We start from the raw sequence: 10,254 nt of genomic DNA, 5'->3' as shown, positions 1-10,254 counted from the left end.
TGTGTGGTTGTTCTACACTGGATGTACTGCTATGGATGGGATATTGTAGTTAAGGATGCTCTAAAACTTTGCTGCATGGAGGTCACATCATGGGACAGGAGGCATGTGTTGCACTGTCATTCCAATTTGTCCTTTTCCCTAATTCATTGTAAGAAGAACTTGTGAGTAATACCACTGTGCCATTTGACCTAACAGAGCATCTTATAAATTGCTTCAAGAAGGGATCAGACATAATGCTTATGTTACCCCTCACTTTCTGCAACCATAAGTGAATCTCCTTTAGGTGTCCTGTGGAGCTGGAAGAGTTAGCACCTGACACAATATGTTGTAATATATATCCTCAGGATCTGAAGCTTTGCTCTGAGAGAAAGATTGTATTGTAGGAGATTGATGATGTGTGCTTTTTAAGAGGGTGGAGGAAGGAATTTGAGCTCTTCATGTATATGTTTGGGAGAGCTTTTTCTGAAGTTGATCAAGAAGAGCCTTGAAAACCTTTGCTGCTGACTTCCTGTCTTCTGAATAAGGTAATTCAGAAGGGAGGATGAAAAGTTCAACACTCTTCACTCTGGATCATGCCAGTTTTTCCACCTGATTGTCAGCTGCACAACTTTTTCTAGGAATAGGGAGCAGGACCACTCATTCCTACCCGATCTTAAATGAGTGCCCTGATCACAAAATCATAGTGTTGGCACCTTTCTTATTTGATCAACTTTTGATCCCAAGACTATTGATGCCTTCTTTTTATACTGATTTTGCTTTGGCAGAAGAGGGGAAACAGCAATTTTAACCTGTTGTTGTTTTTGTCTTCTGGAGAAGTTTAAAATCTGTCACCTGGAAGAGAGCCTAAAAGGCATTTTCCACATTCTAGAGTGCCACAGTGCTATTCTGAGGAATGTGGGGACCAGCACCAATGTCATTACCTCTCCTTCAGGCCTGGTTTCAAAAGTAAGTGTGATCAATTAAGCAGCTACTATTAGAAGGCGGCTCAGGCTCTGTAGCGAGGTGACAGAATAAAACCAGCTGCTTCATGATGATTTGTTTTGGCAGACACTTTTTGGCAGTACCTGGGCAGGATCTTACTTTTTATATGGTGTTTGAGGTGTCAAGACTCCTATAGTTTCCCTTCCCCTTTGCTCAGTACAGAACTCCTAAGGTTTGAAAGTACATAGAAGTCACAGAATGTGTTAGAAATGAAAGCTTTTAATTATGCTGAACATTCCCTAGCCTATCGCCATCAGTGGTAGAGAAGTGACAGCAATATGCATGGGAATGCCAAATGTAATTAAAAATGCTGGTTTCAAGTAGAATCTGCAATTTTTCTGACACCTGCAATGTCACAGTCTTTAAATAGATCTCATCCTATTTGAAGGCTGACAACCTACCTGAACCTCAGGAGGAGAGAACCAAGTAGGATGAAATGAGAACTGTGCCAGATCTTTGCTGTTTGAAATTCACACTACAGTGTAGTCTGAAGTCTGAAGATGTTCCATTCACATGTTCTCCAGCGGGCAGTAAGATACAACAGTGTGTTTTTCCATGGCACACAGATAGTACTGGTTGAGCATGGCATAAGCAAGTAAAAAACCTGAAGCAGTCTGCTCTCCAAGAGGAAATGCAAAAAAACCCCAAAACCATAATGCAAATTAACCTCAATAATTCTCCATTGACTGGGGTGTCCAGACACCAGGGTGGGATTCACCGTTTTTGATGTAGTCAGCCTTGACTCCCATAATAGTCAGTAGAAAAACAGATGCACTTGCAGATTTTCTGATCTATTTTGTAAACATACTTTAGGATGGGTGGAATCACAGTGCAGAAGAACCTATTTCCCCTCTATAAATGGTAAAATTTACAAGTCCAACCTAGTTGCAGATATCTACATTGTAAACTTTTATAATGGTGAATCAGATGGATCTAACCCCATGTCTACATAAGTGTGGTAATTTCAACCAAACTGGTAGTGGATCAGCTGAAACCTGTATTTATTTTACATTATTGTATTTATCTACAAAAGTTAATGCATATTCTGGAATGCCACCTAATCCAAAGTTACTGAGTGTAGTATTGAACCCTTTGCTTTAAATTCTTTTATATCTTGTATAATTATGTGCACTTCATCAAAACAGTCCTTCAAAAGGGCTTGGGATGATTGTCTCCTTCCTTTCCTTTGAGAAATGTCAAGTCTTGGTTAAGAAATTGCTGTGCTGACACTGAATGGACTTAGCAGGAGTGAAAATGGGAAATGAGGACCCACAATGACATAACAGTAATGTCTGCACTTAAGAGGGAAGCAGGTTAGGATGAAATTAGTGCAGCCACCCTGCAGCCACCCTTGCAGCTTGAGCACTGGCAAAGAGACTTCATTATTCTTGATGACTTGTATGCTGGTGTAAGCAGGTTAACTGCATTTTTTCATAGTTTCAAAGTCCTGCGAAATGTACCTTTAAAACTCTGGATACATGAAACCTTATGAAGACATAATAGCCACTCCCACAGCAGAAGTTGCATTTATGCTGGTGCTCTAAGCACTTCAATGGCAATAATTGGGCACCTGTTAAATATTGTTCAAAATAGGGCAAAACTGTAGTATTTTTCAGGAATTATGGGTTTATAAGAAAATGTTAACAATTTAAATATCACTGCAGGAACTTTTTAAAATTTTAATTACCAGACAACTTTTTATACAGTTACCAGAAATTAGCTCTTCGTTATTTTCATTTCATAACTTTTGGACCACCTGATTTGCAAACAGCTTGTCACTGACACATATTAATGCCAAAGATCTAATGTCAAGAATACATGCCATGTTGGTACAGGCTGTGCAGTCCAGAAGCTGATATACTCACTCTCTGGGGTAGGCATCTGTCTAGCCTGTGTAAGCAGCACGTCCTGTTGTCATTCCAGAGGGAAAAAATGCTAAATGACAGCTTAACAAGAATTGAAACAGTGAGTGAGGAATAACAGAAAACAGTGGAAAATAGAAAAACATAAAACATAGTTCATCTAAAAACCTTCTTATGTAATGAGAACCCAAATTTAAATTGCTGTATTTCTTCCTGTCTTCTTGCCAAATAAAATTAAACACTTGCCTCAGCAAATAAATTTGTTTTATAGAGAAAACTGTATTACTACTAACTAAATTCATTCTTAGTATAAAGTGCTAGACAAAGGTTATCACAAAAACAATAAATTTGCTTTTTCTGGAGCATTTCATCATTCTATTCAACTAGCTGAAGAGGTCATCAGGTTATAACCTACAAGATGAGAGAAAGGACTAGATAAAAACATAGGAATTTAGAAAACCAGTGCCAGAATGGGCTGACTATTCAAAGATAACAAGGAGGGAGTACTGGATCTCAGCTTTGGCTGGAAAGCATTTGGAGAACACTGTTGAAACCAGACCAGGTCCAAAAATGGAAATGTGGCCAATCATTGTGCAGAATCAATCCAAGTAGCTTAATGGTGAAGGGAAAGTGGGACAGCTATTAAAAACAAAGAAGCTGTACTGGGGTTTGGTTGTTGGTTTTTTTAAAAATGAAATCCTACCATCTGGCCAAGTTTCAAGTAGTGTGGCTTCAGCAGTCTTTCTAGCTCTTGACTGAATTTTGTTATTTCTTCGTCTCAATAGTATGGTTTCTTTTAATAATAAGATTTGTTGATTGTTATTATTTTCTTCTTGACATCATGATTCTATGCAGTGTTTTGCTTAAGGCTGGAACCCAAGGCTTTACACTACCCCTTTTCAGAAAAGAGCCTGACTCCTTCCTCTGCCACAAGTCCAGAACATGAAGTGGTGTCTGAGACTCTCTCTGTGTCACTGTGGCACTCCTTCCTTGGGGTCCATCTCTAGTGTGCCAGCAGTCTGTCTCAAAATCCTTTTCTACTAACCTTCTGTTGATCAGCAGCATTCTTAGCTACATTCCATGCTTCATTTAAGCAGTTCTTTTTGGTAGTCTTTGCCCCCTCTTTGAGCAAAATAATTTATTTGCAGCGTAGCTGCAGAAATGCAGGCTTTATTCAAACAATAGCAGAAGTTTAGCTGCAGTATCATGGTACCCAGTAGATGGACATAGGCAGAATTTGTCAGCTTTTGCTGGAAAAAAGGCCTTTCTTTTTTGCTGAAGTTAGACTTCCACAAACATTCAGGCTAGTTAGTACAGTATAAGATACCATGATGTCAATCTGCAAATGCAGTGCAGGCATAGCTAATGTCAGATTAACAATTCATGAAATATATGAAAAGCTGAAATGCAATGCTGATTTTATTTGGTATTATTTGTACTCATTGGAAATCCACCTCCTGATGGGGCTTGCTTATTTTTAAATAAATATCATGTATTGCAGAGAACATGCACAGCAGGGAGTCACAGCAATCTCTTGGTAGCATTTGCTAAATAGGCTGTAGGCACGCATCCATGGCTTATTCATGGTCATATTTTATTTACTTTGTTTTCAGTTTTGCCTACTTCTCATCCTAAGGCTTTTTTAATTGCTCATATTCTTTTTGTCAATTGTAATTTTCCAGGTCAGGCACCTCTTACCATATACAAAGAGGCTGCAAATAGGATATACTTACAAGTATAGAATCATTATTTAATGGCTAACACAAGTACAAGATGGCAATGATTACAGGCTGGACTTCACTACTCACTGGAGTGCATTCTCAGAGGTGATGAGCTGCTTCTTTTCAAATCCCTGAGCTTTCCTTTAAGATTTTGTACCTTCTAAAGCTCATATTTTTCCTCTTGAACTTTCCTCCTTGAAATGCTAACAACCTGTCTCACTATCCCTGTGTCTACAGTTTTAGCTTCCTTATCTTTTTTGCTGCTGCTCTGCATATCTTCTGAGTTCTCTTTCTCATAACTCCACGATTTCCTTGACAGCCTGAGCTAAGGATATGGCTGGGCTGTGTCAGAGATGTGCCTCTGATTACAGAGTCCTGAATCTCAGAGGGGTGGGATTCAGATTTCACCATGTCACTCTTCATTTTGGACTGTCTGGCCTTCTCTAGGACCAGCCCATGAAGAAGAAGAGCTTTGGAGATTTTCCTGGGCAGGTGTAAGCTTGTTAGAAGATATATGCTAACCTCCAACCAGTTCTTTTCTGAACTTGCAGTATTCTGCATTATTATTCACTGCTGACTCTCTTGGACTCTCTTGCTTATTCTGTAACATGATTCAGATCCAAAGTTTCCCAAATATTCCTCCCCCAAACAAAGTAGTTGCATGTCTTATGTTCATTTATCACTGATGAAAGAGAGCATATGGCTACCCAAATATTCACCCAGTCTTTGCAGTTTATAAGGCTACCATTTCCTTTTCCTCTTGTTAGAAAGGAGAATTCTGTGGAGTTCCCAGACTGCTGGGGGTGCTTCTATGTCTTGTTTCTCTCTGTGGGGTGGAAGATGGCTGTGCTGGGATTCAATGACATTGCAGTGTGTCTTTTAATCAAGCTGAGGTGCCAGCTTTAGCTGCCAAATACAAAATCTCATGTAGCTCTGCAGAGGCCTTTGTAAATCTGCATGGGAGCACTGAACTAACAGGGTTAGAGCTGATGTGGGCCTCCGGGTGCAGTCCTAACCTAATGCAGAGGGACTTGCTCTCTGCTCACTCACGGTGGGGACAGGACACAATGTGGGCCTCAGAGCTTCGTCAACAACAAAATTAGCACGAGCTTTACTCGCTATCTCTCATTTTGTAGCAGACTCAGATTGTAAACAATTTTAGGTAAGATAATAGCATTTTAAGGTCTGTATGTGAGATTTGGGAAGGAAGTATTTTGTATCAGGGTAATCAGGGTATTTAGGACATGCATCTTTGTGGAAGTCTGTAAAATGTCACTCAGCACATTAGAGCAATTAGCCTTGGAGGTCTGCTTGCAAAAAAAAAAAAAAAAAAGCATTTATTTGTAGATGTTCAGCTTCCAAGAATCTCTAGCTTTGATTCACCAGAGACAGGTCTCTTAAAGGACATAAAAATAAAAGAACATGTATTTTCTTGATTTCTACTTGAAAGACACAATGCAGAACTAAATTGTATTTACACTATTTTTAACTCAAATGGCACTTTCCTAACACATGTAACAGTCTGTGGCTGTCTAGTGTTAGGAACTGTTCTGTGTATTTCTTTGCATGTTTCCATATTTTCCCATTAATGAGTTTACTCCAAGGGACACATCAATTTTGCAAGCCAAAAAAAGGAAGTGCTAACTCCTTTTTGAGCACATGCTATAAAAATGGGAGAAATTGGTTTTCAATACTAAACATTTTCCAGTGTAAATGGGCCACAGTGCCAGCACTGGTAAATGCTTGACAGTCATGTTGATCACTATGAAAGGAGAGTCTAAGGAGAGTCTTATGCAACCAGACACAGGGCTCTGGAAGTGCTTGGGCATGCATTCCATTCCGAGGTGGATTTGTAGCTGAAGAATGGCTGGTTGCTCCTAGTCATCAGTGTACACTGTCCATTTTGAGCAGTGAATTCAGACCTATTCAGCCCCAATGAATCCTGACAAGCAGAAATGGAGGCATATTCTATTTTCTGAAATGTCTTCTCTCATTACACATTGGTGCTCCTTTGACAGCTTCTCTTCCTGCTGTCATAACTTCTTCTGTCATCCAGCTTCCACTGGACTCAAAACTCTGAATTTTTATTAACCACTGACTGCTGATATTCAGGGGTTCTGTACTCATTATCAATGCAGAGTTCCCATGCTTCCTTTTTTATACAATGCCAGCACAGATGCAACTTTTGCAGTAGTGCATTTCTCTGAAAAATGCAGTAGTGCATTTTTCACAGGCCTTATTATATGTTGCACTGCTATCCAGAGTTCATATGTATCAGATGAACATTACTTCAAAAGATGCAAAAGCATCAATCCTATCTCTGTCTTCAGGCAAATAGCATATAAAAGTTTAGTTCATTAAAAAAGTAAAAAAACTTGAAGTGTGTGTTTCATATCAGTCTCCTCGGGCATTGTAGTATTTTGCTCCAAATTTGATAATAAGATTTGAAGGTGTATTTGACAGGGACTATTTATTTTCACATGCTGTTCTGGCAGCCATATCATATATGAAGATGCTAAGATAGAGTAACAAAATAAGACATAAAAATTGCTATTTAGCTGAGTTATTCTACCATTTTCCAAGTGAAATTATGAGACAATTAAAGAAACATTGTAGTTGTCCAAACAATTTCCAGCTTTGCTGCTATTAACAGTCAGACAATTCTGATTATGTCAGGCACTGGATAATTACTGACTTTCTCTTTGAATTGTCTCACTACTTTCTTCAATTTCTTTATTGAAGGACTGGCTTGATCAGATCCTTCCTTTCCTGATTCTCCTCCTGCTTCTTCTTCAGCAGCTACTGCAGTTGTTGTATCTATCCCTATCTCAGCCATAGTGTCCTCAAATGTAGTCTGAGATCGTGCCTGAACTACAGTGCCTTGAGAGTGCTGAGCTGTGCCTGGACACACACAGGCCAGGCCCCAGTGCAGTGCTGGAGACTGCTGATTTTCACTGGGCTGGGCAAGGCACCCTTCTAGCACTTACATGTCAATTTGTCAGGCTTGAGCATCTGTTCAGGAGTTAAGTCCTAGGTAATGGGAGGTGATAACCACCCTAGGAATCTGCCCAAATCCTCCCACACACTCTGCCACCCACAGACTGCCCACTTCAGGACACATTTCAACAACTTCTCATCCCAAATTTGTTTTGTCTTATACCAGGACAACACCATATTCCACAAACCCTGTAATATGATAAGAGTATGAACAAGGATCATGGGAGCCTGAATAAAAAATAGCATCAGCGTCAATTCTGAGTACAGGGAGAGAGATGTGTTCACTCAGCACCTCCTCAAGATAGCTCCCCCAACACAGCAAGGCTTTCAATGTAAGGGCAAAGCACAGAGCCATTGCTTGAAGTAATATGTTCCCAAACTCAACAAAATAAAGAGATAAGCTCTGCAGCTGACAAACTCCATGTAAATTCTATTCAATAATTACCTACAGCATGCTTAATATAAAACTGTCACTGTCTTGCCTCATGTTGGGCACCAAAAAGGGCTGTGGAGAACTGACTTTGATCAGTTACCAAATCCTCACCAAGATGTTCTACCCCTCTTCCTATTCAGCTGGACAGAAGAGAGAAAATAAGATGGGAAACAACTCATAGGTTGAGATAAAACAGTTTACTGAAGTGAAATGTTGCATGCAGAAGCAAAGGAAAAAACCCTGAAGATTTTATTCTGTACTTCCCAGCAGCATGTGTTGTCCAGATGCTTTGTGGGAAGCAGGGCTTCAGCAGGTGTAGTGGTTGCTCAAGAAGGCAAATATTGTAAATAATGAATGCACCTCTGCAGGGTTAGCAGGTAGAGAACTGGGAATAAAGTTAAGCCCAAGAAGGAGGAAGGGGAGGGGGAAAGGTATTTTTAAGATTGTTGTTTTAACTTCCCATGGTTGTTCTCTGATTTGATTGGTAATAATAAGTTCAATTAATTCCCTAAGTCAAGTCTTTTTGCCTGTGACAGTAATCAATGGATGATTTTTCCCTGTCCTTATCCTGACCCAGGAGCCTTTAATTATTTTTCTCTCCCCTGTTCAGCTGGAGGGGAGTGACAGGATGCCTTTGGGGGCACTTGGCATTCAGCCAAGGTCAAAACACCATGCATGCTAAACTGATTTTTATGGATGCCAAGAATTGCCACATATTTCTATTACTTGACACCTCTGTACTGACACTTCAGAGCTAGTCCATGGTTGACATAGAACCAGAGGAAATACTGTGACTGGGGAACTAATCACCAGAATATCTACAGAGTATGTTCAAAGATATTCCTATACCCTTTGTGAATTAAGAAGCAAGCATGGACAGGAAGGATTGAAGAATATCAACACTCTTAGATGTGGCCTAATTTTTAAAGGATTTGAACATTTGAATCTCTATTTAGCTTCAGTAGGAATCAAGGTTATTCCAATCAGAGTGGAAGTCAATCCAGCAGAAACTAGACTGCAACAGTCAGTATCCATTTGTGGCCGATTACTTCTGAAATCATGTTAGTGAGTAAAGCAATATTTTAAAATTAGTTATCTTTCATGTTGAAGAAAATGCTTAATGCATTTTTTGGGAAAAATTGGGAGTTTTCAGTCTCACTTAAATAAAAACTTATACAGAAGGTCCTTCTGAAGTATGATTAATGGAAACAAAATTTGGTCCTACAAAAATGCTAATTATTTCTGGCTATTGAATTATGTAAATCAATGGAATATCTCATAATATTTAGACTATGACAACTGAAAAGCAAAGTTAAAATGTGGAACTGATCAGAGATTTCCTGGAAAAAAGGCATTGAAGAAGTATTCTACGATTTTTAGAGGTTTGGGGTCACAGGATGCTCTGCACCAGCTGTGGTAGGGGGGGATACAAAGAAAGAGAGGCAGTACTGGATCCTTCCTGCATCTGGATGATAGAAGGTTGACAACAGGGGACTTAATGACTGCCTCAATCAAACAGAATGAGAAGAGGTAGAGAGTGAGTAACCCTTAGGTCCCTTTGAATGTTGGGCCCCCTGTGTAGGTGATAGAGTCCTTGCAAAGGTACCTGTGGTCTCTTTGTTATTCCCCTGTGCTGCTTTCAAATCCACAGGAGTGGAATGGATAATAAGCATTGCCTGCTTCCTGATGATGGTATCAGGAGGATCTTCAAGAGCTTTCTGCTTTGTTTTTCTCCCATGAGTTTTGTAAGCATTCTAGCCTGGGGTACCCTAAATGAAATAACACAGTGCCATTGTAAATGCTTGTTAAGCACTGGCTCTGCCGAAACTGAGCTACCAATTATTGATAGGTGAGAAATCAGTACAAACTACCAGGATGTAGTTTAAAAGGGTTCCACAAGCCCCTAACTGGCTATTTTTGACTGTAGATGTCCTTTCCAAAAGGATTTACCGGAGCTGAGAATGTGACATTGTTGATGGAACATTCTGGATTCCTGTTCTCCATGCCTGTTCTGTGTAATGATTGTTGAGTTAGTCTGCTTGTATATGGTGAGAAAAAACAGATTACTTTTATTGTAGCTCTAAGCTATGCTGCAGGCAGACAGGAGTATTTTCTTGAAGAAGCAAATGGCTGTAATAAACAAGGAAACATAGATAAGGCTAATCATGATAGCTTCCATCAGATCTGTCAGTCCTGCAGTTATTACCTGATTTATCAGAACAGCATGGATGTTTCCATTTCCCTAAGGCATCTGGATTGC

This window comes from Motacilla alba, chromosome 1A (assembly GCF_015832195.1).
Source record: "Motacilla alba alba isolate MOTALB_02 chromosome 1A, Motacilla_alba_V1.0_pri, whole genome shotgun sequence".
Classification (NCBI taxonomy): domain Eukaryota; kingdom Metazoa; phylum Chordata; class Aves; order Passeriformes; family Motacillidae; genus Motacilla; species Motacilla alba.
This window is presented reverse-complemented; position numbering follows the sequence as displayed.